This window comes from Geotrypetes seraphini, chromosome 19, assembly GCF_902459505.1.
Source record: "Geotrypetes seraphini chromosome 19, aGeoSer1.1, whole genome shotgun sequence".
NCBI classification, from domain to species: domain Eukaryota; kingdom Metazoa; phylum Chordata; class Amphibia; order Gymnophiona; family Dermophiidae; genus Geotrypetes; species Geotrypetes seraphini.
Genome location: NC_047102.1, coordinates 20,578,069 through 20,588,846, shown reverse-complemented (window position 1 = coordinate 20,588,846; position 10,778 = coordinate 20,578,069).

The following is a 10,778-nucleotide window of genomic DNA, read 5'->3' as shown; positions in this document are numbered from 1 at the left end:
TAAGGTATGGCGACCAATATTGGACGCAGTACTCCAGATGCGGGCGCACCATCGCCCGATACAATGGCAGGATAACTTCTTTCATTCTGGTTGTAATACCCTTCTTGATTATGCCTAGCATTCTGTTTGCCTTCTTAGCGGCCGCTGCGCACTGTGCCGTCGGCTTCATTGTCATGTCCACCATTATCCCCAAGTCCCTTTCTTGGGTACTCTCATTCAATAACATCCCTCCCATCGTGTAGCTGTACCTCGGGTTTCTGCTTCCCACATGTAATATTTTACATTTCTCTACGTTGAACTTCATCTGCCAACTCATCACCCACTCCTCTAGATTGTTCAAGTCCCTTTGTAATTCTTCACAGTCCTCTTTAGTGCGAGCACCACTAAATAGTTTGGTGTCGTCTGCAAATTTTATTATTTCGCACTTCGTCCCTGTTTCTAGATCATTTATAAATATATTAAATAGCAGCGGTCCGAGCACTGACCCCTGCGGAACACCACTCGTGACCATCCTCCAGTCCGAGTAGTGGGCCTTCACTCCTATCCTCTGCTTCCTTCCCGCCAACCAATTTCTGATCCATCTATGTACGTCCCTTCCACCCCATGGTTCTTCAGTTTCCGAAGTAGGCGTTCATGGGGTACATTGTCAAAGGCTTTTTGGAAATCTAAATATACGATGTCTATGGGGTCCCCTTTGTTCATCCGTTTGTTAATTCCTTCGAAGTGCAGTAAGTTCGTTAGGTATGATCTCCCCTTGCAGAAGCCATGTTGGCTGATTATCAGAAGTTTATTTCTTTCAAAATGCTCATCGATATTGTCTTTTATCAGTGCTTTTGCCATTTTCCCTGGAACCGAGGTCAGATTCACCAGTCTGTAGTTTCCCGGGTCACCTCTTGATCCCTTTTTAAAGATGGGAGTAACATTGGCTATCTTCCAATCCTCCTGGATCACGCCTGTTTTCAGGGATAGATTGCAAATTTGCTGCAGTAGTCCCGCTATTTCCTCCTTTAGTTCTTTCAGAACCCTTGGGTGAATTCCGTCCGGGCCCAGCGATTTGTCAGTTTTTAATTTTTCTATCTGCCTGCTTCAAGGCTTACTTCCATGGATGTTAATTTTTCTGCTTGGTCTCCTTTGAAGATTTGCTCTGGTTCCGGTACATTGGATGTGTCCTCTTTTGTAAATACAGACGAAAAGAACATGTTTAGTCTTTCTGCCACTTCTTTCTCCTCCTTCACCACTCCCTTCCTGTCTCCGTCATCCAGCGGTCCCACCTCCTCCCTAGCCAGCTGCTTCCCTTTAACATATCTGAAGAACGGTTTGAAATTTCCCACCAACTAAGACTGCAATGAGCTAAACCCCGCAGAGGAACAGGGTGATCCAGACTGTGTCTCTGGGGTGACCACCTCCAAAGCAGAGCATAATGAAAAGGGCGCATGTGGGCCTGAGCCCACCTCACCACATCAAGGGAAGCTGCCATCGATCCCAAGACTTGGAGGAAATCCTGCGCCCGAAGACACCGGGATGCCATAAGCAGGCGAAACTGAGATTGCAATTTGCTTACTTGGGCCTCTGGGAGGAAGACCTTCCCCAATACTCCAGGCACTGCAAGGGGGCCATCCGGCTCTTGGAAAGGTTGACAACCCATCTCAGTGACTTTAGGAACTCCACCACCTGAGCCATGACCCGAGTGCTCTCCTGGAATGACTTTGCGCGAATCAACCAGTCATCCAGGTAGGGATGCACCAGAATGCCCTCTGTCCGCAAGGCCGCCGCGACAACCACCATAACCTTGGTGAATGTCCGTGGAGCCGTGGCCAAACCAAAAGGACGCACACAGAACAGAAAGTGCTAGACCAAGACCGCAAAACGAAGAAAGCACTGATGGGAAGTCCGGAATGAAATATGCAAGTAGGCCTCTGTCAGGTCGAGAGAGGTTAAACATCTCTTCATTGTAAACTATCTGTATATTGTATTTACTGCCTTTCTTAAGATTCTGCATGCTGTATTCTCTTAACTCTGCATATTGTAACTCGCTGACTGTCCAGCCCTCTTCAATGTAAACCGCCTAGAAGTCTCACGACTATGGCGGTATAGAAGAATAAAGTTATTATTATTATTAAATTCTTCTCCGGCTGAACCGCCAGAATCACAGATCGTAATGTCTCCATGTGAAAAGATAGAAACCCTGAGAGCCCTGTCGACCCCCTTCAAATCTAAGATGGGCCAAAAGGACTCCTCTTTCTTGGGCACCACAAAGTAAATCGAGTACCTGACGGTGCAACACTCCAGAGGGGGAACTGAAACAACAGCTTTGAGATCTAGCAATCTTTGAAGGGTCTGGTGAAAAGCCTTCTTCTTCCAAGCTGCCTGACAAGGAGAAGCTAGAAAATGATCTGGTAGGGAGTGGGGAAACTGCAGAGCAGAACCGTCCTGAATCACCTCCAGCCAAGCACCAGAGGGGATGCCGGCTAAGAGTCATTGGGCAGAACTGATAGTTGGAGAACCGGCAGAGGGATTCTAAGACCCCAATGGGCCCTCCGATAGGACTGCATTCGCTGAAACGACCCCGGACAAAATCAGAGGTCAGGTAGGGAGCAGCTCCACACCAAGGGCGGTACCTGTGGAAATCTCTTAGATGCCCCTGAGCAGTGCCACCACAAACAGCCTGGCAAGCACGGTCTTCAGGCAGACGGGGTACTTTAGAGTCCATCAGAGTTTGAACTAATTTGTCCAAAACCTCTGTAAACAAAAAGGACCCCCGAAAAAGAAAACTGAGTGAGTTTAATGTTGGAAACCACATCTGCCGACCAACCCCAAAGCCAGAAGGACCAACGCACAGCCACACCAAAAACTATGGATTTGGCAGATGTCCGCAAGAAGTCATAGAAGGCGTCAGAGAAGAAGGAGGCAGCCATCTCAATTTTCCCCACCTCCTGATTCACAAAGGACCAGCCATCAGACTCACTGTCAAGGACCCGCTCAGCCCACCACATCATGGCCTGAGCCACCAGTCCCCCACAAATAGCTGCCTGGACCCCCAAGGCAGACACATCAAAATTCTGTTTAAGAATGGTCTTCAACTTAAGCTCCTCAGAGTCCTGTAGACAGAACAACCCTCAACGGGCACAGTATGCCATGTAGTAATAGCTGAGACCACCGCGTCCACCACTGGCGACTTTAAGGTAGCCCTATCCCCAACAGGGATGGGATACAAACAAGCCAAGGAGCGCGCATATCAAAAAGAAGCCTCCGGCGAAGTCCACTGTGCCAGGATAATATCCAGAAAAAAACAGATGTATCGGGCAATAGCGGGAAGCAGAGGAAATCCCCCAAAGAAGAGGGTCCTCCACATTTGGGTTCTCAGGCGGCACCTCCTCAAAGCACAACACCAAGGAGGAGGAGATCTGCTGATTCAGATCTGAGAGCTTATCCCTCTGAAAAACGCTCCTCAGACAAGTCCTCATCCCAGGCCATATGTAGGAGACTGGACGAGGGAGGACGCAAAAAGAATTAAGGGGTGGAAAACTGGAACGCTCTTCAGGAGTCTGTCATAGGGGAAAACACCCTCCAGGGATTCAAGAAAAAGTTAGACAAGTTCCTGCTGAACCGGAACGTACACAGGTAGGGCTAGTCTCAGTTAAAGCGCTAGTATTTGACCAGAGGGCTGCCGCGTGAGCGGACTGCCGGGCACGATGGACCACTGGTCTGACCAAGCAGTAGCAATTCTTATGTGTCAAAACAGCAGGGGGGGCGGAGGGAACAAACACCCCGGAGACCCCTGGTACACAAGCAGGACCCCTGGCCGCCAAATATGCTTTACATAAAGCAAAAAGAAAATGAGGGGGGAAAAAACCCCTGGTGGAACCATGGGACTCCCTTCCCCAGCAGGGGACCCAGCTGAAATCTGTCCCTGTTATTCCAAAACATGGAGGTCACCTGAGGCTACATAGAAGATGGAGGGGCTAGCTGAGGAAAAACGGCAAAAAGCATGCCACAAATAACCCTCCAGGGCCTGTAGCAGCTGGGAAGCTTGAACTATCCCAGCCGCTAAAGCAGGCAAAAAACAGCATCAGCTGTGAGAAAAAACAGATGAGAGGAAATTCCCAGCCGCTTTGGCGGTAAGGGAATCCTTTGTACCCCTGTCGGTGGCTGAGGAAATCCCTCCGTGAGCAGCAGGGGAAGACCGGCACTAGCGGCGGGGAGCCCTGGTCACTGACACCTGCTGCCAACGATACTCCTCTACCACACCAGCCCGAACAGCTGATTTCAGGCTGGCCGCGAGTGCCTCACGTCTGGAGCAAACTGAGCACTTCTTCCTCTGAGAAGTGCTCATTGCTCCTTAGGCGACCTAGCTAAAAGAAAAAGTGCCGGTTAGTTGAAAAATACAATAATTTACAGGGAAAGCAACCCTTCAGACCAGCATTGCCTCAGGATTTTATTTTTTACAGAACATACTCCACTTGGCTCTCCAAACAGTATGCCTTACCACCCAGGGGGTAAGGCTTACCGATGAGGCATCTGTAAAAAAAATGTTAGGGAGGTGGAGGAAAGGGGGAAGGGACCCAGCACACGACCTGCCGGGTTTGACACCCCCGAGGTCAGATGGACCCCCAAACAGGGTCTACCCAAGCTTAATCTGGCACTAAAAATGGAATAAAAAGTCCTAAACAAATTCTAACAGCCCTACCAAGGGAGATGGGTACAGCTCACCACACCGCTAGAGACTGGGAGAAGACTGAGGTAATTAGGGAGGAGTCACATGATATGTACTATTCCAAAGTTTTGTCTCAGTCTCCACCTGCTGGTCATGATGAGATATAACCCACTTGTAAGATTCCTATGCCAGTCTGGAGAGTTGCTAAAGAAGTAGATAGATTTTGAGAAGGAGAAAAATGGAAGAAAGTTGAATGTTAAAAGTTACGTATGTAATATCATGTAAACCGTTTAGGTTCTAGACAGTATAGAGATTTCTAAAATAAAATAAATAATGCTAAAGATGGATGTAGGGCAGAAAGTGAAGGAGAGAAAAACAGCAAATGGATAAGAAGGCCCAGGATACGCAGTTAAGTACACAGACACAAGGAACTGCAGCCAGAGACTGGGATAAGATGGTTACAAAAATAAAATCACCAGACAACAAAGGTAGGGGAAAATGATTTTATTTTCAATTTATTGACTGAAATTTTCAGTTTTGAGAATTTACATCTGCTGTCTATATTTTGCACTGTTCAGGAAGAAATTAATTTGTTTCTATTTCTCTGGCGTTGTACTGTATGCAGTCTTGCATCTTAGGGTTTTGTTTGTATATATATTAGTACTTTTAGTTTGTGGTCCTGTATTTTCATAGGGGTTATCTGTGTTCTGTATGTGTGACCAAGGTCAGGTGTTCTGGTAGGAATAAATATTGAGAAGCATACAAAGTGTTTTGTGTAGTTTAATTTTGTAATTAACCATTATGTAATGTAATGTAATTTATTTCTTATATACCGCTACATCCGTTAGGTTCTAAGCGGTTTGAAGAAAATATACATTAAGTTTATAAATGAGAAGTAAGAAGGTACTTAAAAAATTCCCTTACTGTCCCGAAGGCTCACAATCTAACTAAAGTACCTGGAAATTAATAAAGAAGAGAAAATAAAGATGGTTGAAAAAAGAAAAATTCTATGTGAACTTATAGGATGGAAATTAAACTGACAGTGAAGAACTGTATGAAAAATACATATGGAATGCAGTTAGAGAGGGTAGGTTACAATCTATTTATGGTATTTGTTTAATTGGAAGGTGTTAAGGTGGGTAATTTGGGGGAAGGTTATCTGAAGGTAGGCGAATCTTCTGGAGATAAAAGAGGAGGGGTTAAGATATTTGGATGAATTTTTTGAAAAGCAGGGTTTTGATTTCTTTTCTGAATGTTTTGAAGTTGTCTGATATTGTCATAAGATTGGAGATGGAATGGTTGATTTTTGCTGCTTGTGTTGCCAGAAGGTTGTCAAACATTTTCTTGCGTTGTGTGCCTTTGAGTGGGGGGAAGGCGAAAGGGTTCGAGGTTCTTCTGTGTCTTGAGGTGGAGATTTGGTTTAAGCGGTTGTTTAGATAGGAGGGGGAAGAGCCGTGTAATGCTTTGAATATCAGGCAGTGGAATTTGAATTGGATTCGTGCTTGTATGGGTAACCAGTGAGAGTCTAAGAAGGCAGTTGTTATGTGATCATATTTTTTGAGTGAGTAGATCAATCTGAGGGCGGTGTTTTGTATGGTCTGGAGTTGTTTTATCATAGTGGCTGGACAAGGAAGATATAGGGAGTTGCAATAATCCAGCAGACCTAAGACTAGGGATTGGACGATTAGTCTAAATTGTGCTTGGTCAAAGAATTTTCTGATTTTACGGAGATTTCTCATGGTTAGAAAAGCTTTCTGGGTTGTTTTTTTGTTATTATGTGTTATTAATAATATTATATTGTGTTGTGGTATGCGAGGTAGGCCTGCTAGGATTGGCCCTAGTATAAGGCCCATGCCTAGAGCAGTTGATTCCCATTCTGCCCAAGATAAAGAACAATTTTCCTTCTTACCTGATATTCCCACTAAAACCAGCAGAGGGAGCTTAGGGGTTGAGCTACAGACTTCCCCTCCCCCTCACCTTCCCAAGGCTTGTGACCGGAAATGCTTTGCACCTGGGAAGGTTGGGCGGGGCTGTAAGTTCCTTAACCGCAGGTCTGGGCAGTTGGAAAGGCAGAGGGAGAACTGGAGAGCAGGAGAACAGTCGCAAGAGAAGTACTGGCAGCCTAGCTCAGGACTAAGAGCTCTGCAGGACCAACAATCCCCAGAATGTATGGAAATTGTTGAAGATGGGACTGAGATGACTCCTGACCTTTCCGAAGTTCCACAAGCCATGGAACTAGAATTTGAACCAGGCCCAGAGGTTCAAACTGTTCAACCCATGGAAGTGTGTGTCTCCAAGGCAAGTTCCAAATCTGCCTAAGGAAAAAGGTATTGCAATTTATTATGCTTTGGGACACTGAACTGTTTGTTTTTCTTTTGAAGCTGTGCTCTAATTCTCCCTGGTGAGGTTTAAGCAGGGAAGCACAGGAATTTGGGACTGAAAGAACCTATGCTTATTTGTTTGCTGTGTTTCTCCCTGTTATGAAGAAAGTGGACTTTATCCAGCCAGTGTGGTGGGGATTTAGCCCCACGTTTTTGAGGTGGGATAGTGGGCTCATTTTTGTAGCAATTGTACAACACGTGGAGCACACCACCTGGTTAGCATTTCCAATTGCTGAAGGAGTGCAGTGCTGTGTCACTGACCATTGTCCAAGTTTGCTTTCAAAGGGAAGAGACTGTTTTCTTTTGTTAGTTTTTTCTTTTTGCAAGGACTTTGAAGCTGAGGCTCATTGACACAGAGCCCTTTTTGCTGTTTGAGTTTGAAACTTTATCGTGTATGATATTGAATTTGAGTTTTGTTTTTGAAGGCTGGATGGTTTGTTTAAAGAATCCTGACAAAAGTTTGTTTTTCATTTTGGTTTACTGCTTTGCAACAAAATAAATCCAGTCCTGATTTTTATGATAACTTACCTGACTTTTTGGCAGAATCCTTATTCTAAACCAGTCTGCTTTTTCCTTCCTTGTGGAGCCTTCCGTGGCTCACAAGGGCATAATCCTTGTTCCCGCAGTCCTGGACACATTGCCCTGAGAGTGCAGGTGACAGTGTGCATATATGAAAAATGAATAGAAAAAATTGTATTACAATTAGTACTATCATGGGGATGGGGTCTGGGGCAGAGCTTTTGGGCCTCTCCAAACAAAAAAGTGTTCCACTGCCTACGTTATGCGGTGAGAAATAGGTAATCAGTAGGCCTCTTTTAGTAGTGGGGAAACATGATCAAATTTTTTGGCCTTATATAAAAGTTTTACTGCTGTATTTTGTATTGTTTGTAATATTCTAATTTATTTTAAAGGGATATCCTGCTGTAAAGAGAACTACGGCAGTCCATTTGAGAGATGACTAAAGAGGAGATTTTAGAAGAGTTGAAATCAAGCGTATCATCCGTACTTTGTGGAAGCATTTTAAACAACTGAACTTATTTATTTAAAAATGTATATACCACACAATACCTACATGGTTTACAAAAAAACATACATCATAATGAGAAATTACTTATTTGTTGATGATAGGATAGCTTGTTATCTAATATTACCCCTAGTAATTTAATGGAAGTATCCATTTGGATTGGAATTGAACATATGCATATAGAGGTGTTTATATCCTCTTTAGCACTGCAAGGGAAAAGAACTGCTTTTGTTTTGGAAATATTTAAAGAGCATATTTTCATTGAGACACTGACTAATCTGTTCCAATTTTTGATTGATTTCTTGAATTTTGCCAGGATTCTGAGTTTAAAGGATGTAATAGTTGGATATCGTCTGCAGAGGCAAAAACTGTAAAGCCTATTGCTTGTGCAAGAGTTAGTAAAGGAGTGAGGAAGAGATTAAAAAGGATAGAAACATAGAAGATGACGGCAGAAAAGGGCTACAGCCCATCAAGTCTGCCCACTCTGCTTGCCCTAATGACCCAATTTCCTTATCTTGACCCTCGTAGGGATCCCACATGGGTATCCCATTTATTCTTAAAGTCTGGCATGCTGTCTGCCTCGATCACCTGCACTGGAAGCTTGTTCCAATGATCAACCACTCTCTCTTAGGGAGAGATTGAATAGCTATTGGATGGAGCCTTGAGGAACTTCAAAGTTTTGAATATAAGCTTTTGATATAGAGGTATCCATATTTACCTACTATGATCTGTCTGAGAAATATAAAAAACCATTTCATAACAGTTCCTGAAATTCCTAGAGTATTCAGCCTCTTTATTAATAGTGAGTTTAAATAGGAAGTTTAGAAGAACCTATATCTTTAAAAGAAATAGAAACAGCATTGAAGTCTCTTAGAGTTGGATCCGCTCCAGGTGGAGATGGTTATACTGTTGAATTTTATAAATCATTCCAAAATATCATATTACCATATCTGTTAAATTTGTTTCAATATCAAATAAAGAATGAAAATATATCTGGTACTATGGCAGAATCGATAATTATAGTCTTACCAAAACCAAACAAAGATCCTACTCTGGTTTCAAATTACAGGCCTATTTCATTATTAAATGTAGATAATAAATTAATGGCTAAAGTATTAGCATTAAGATTGGCAAAAGCTCTTCCTTTCATTATTGATGTACATCAAACAGGATTTATTGCTAAAAGACATTCATCAGACAATACTAGACTAGCATTCCACTCATTAAATTTAGCAAAAAATATAAATGATCCAGTTTTTTTAAATTTCTTTAGATGCAGAAAAAGCTTTTGATAGAGTGGAATGGAATTTTATATATCAAGCTTTACATTGGTTTGGTATAGGATCCGGTTTTATTAAAATGATTCAGACATTGTATAGCTCTCCTGGAGCAAGATTATATATTAACAATAATTTATCAACTAAATTCAACTTGCATAGGGGAGTTAGACAAGGATGCCCTTTGTCTCCATTACTTTTTGATGTTGTCCTAGAACCTTTATTAATTGCAATAAAAAAAACTAGGGAAATAAAGGGAATCTCATTTACCAGTTTTGAATTTAAATTATCTGCATATGCAGATGATATATTATTATATTTAAGAGAACCAGAAATTACTATTCCATGTATGCTTAATTTAATAGAAAAATACGGTACATTTTCTGGATATAAAATTAATTGGAATAAATCTGAAATCCTCCCAATTAATGTTCATTGTACCAAAGGATTATTTGATCCATATTCATTTATTTGGAAAGAGGATGGAATAAAATACTTAGGAATTATGATCAAAAATACAATTGAAGACACAGTCAAAGAGAATGAAAAACTTTTATTGAAAAAAATAACAGAAATGTGTGAGCAATGGAATCCATTACATCTTTCTTGGTGGGGAAGAATTCAAACAATTAAAATGATGATATTGCCTGTGGTTTGTTACCAAATGAGTATGATTCCAATATTTTTTCAGGGGTCATTTTATAAAAAACTTAACAATATTCTTACAAAATTTGTTTGGTGTGGGAAAAGACCAAGAATCGCTTTAGTATCATTACAAAGACCAATTATGGAAGGGGGGGTAAATTTTCCAAATTTTTATAGGTATCATCAAGCCTATATTTTAAGACAGGGTATGTATTGGATCCTCCCAGATCTCTTAGAAAATGTACCAGATTGGCTGTATTTAGAATGGCGGCTCCTGTTCCCTTTAAATCCAGAACACTTAATTTCTATATCAATGCTTATAAGATACAAAGAACACAGAATCTTATTAGATACTTGGAAAACATTAAGATACATAAATAATCTGACACCAGAACCAATTGCTAAATCCCTAAATCAATCAATATGGGTAAACTCCAGGATCAGAATTGGCGGAATTAAAATTGTCTGGAAACAATGGATAACTGCAGGAATAAGAACATTAAATGACATCATATCAGAAGGTTCCTTGCTTAGTTTTTCACAATTGCAAAATAAATTTAGACTAAATAAAACACAATTTTTTAAATGGATGCAATTGAAGCAAGCCATTCAGGTAGGGTTCCCTGAATGGAAAATTCTCAATACTCAATATAGTTTGCAAGTTTTATGTTTCCAGACGGATTTCTTGGGTCACCAAGCCGCAAAATGGTATAAATTAATAAATGGATTTCTAAATAAAAAAAAGAAAACTGGACTTAGGGATATTTGGAGCATTGAGATTGGACAGACAATTTCTG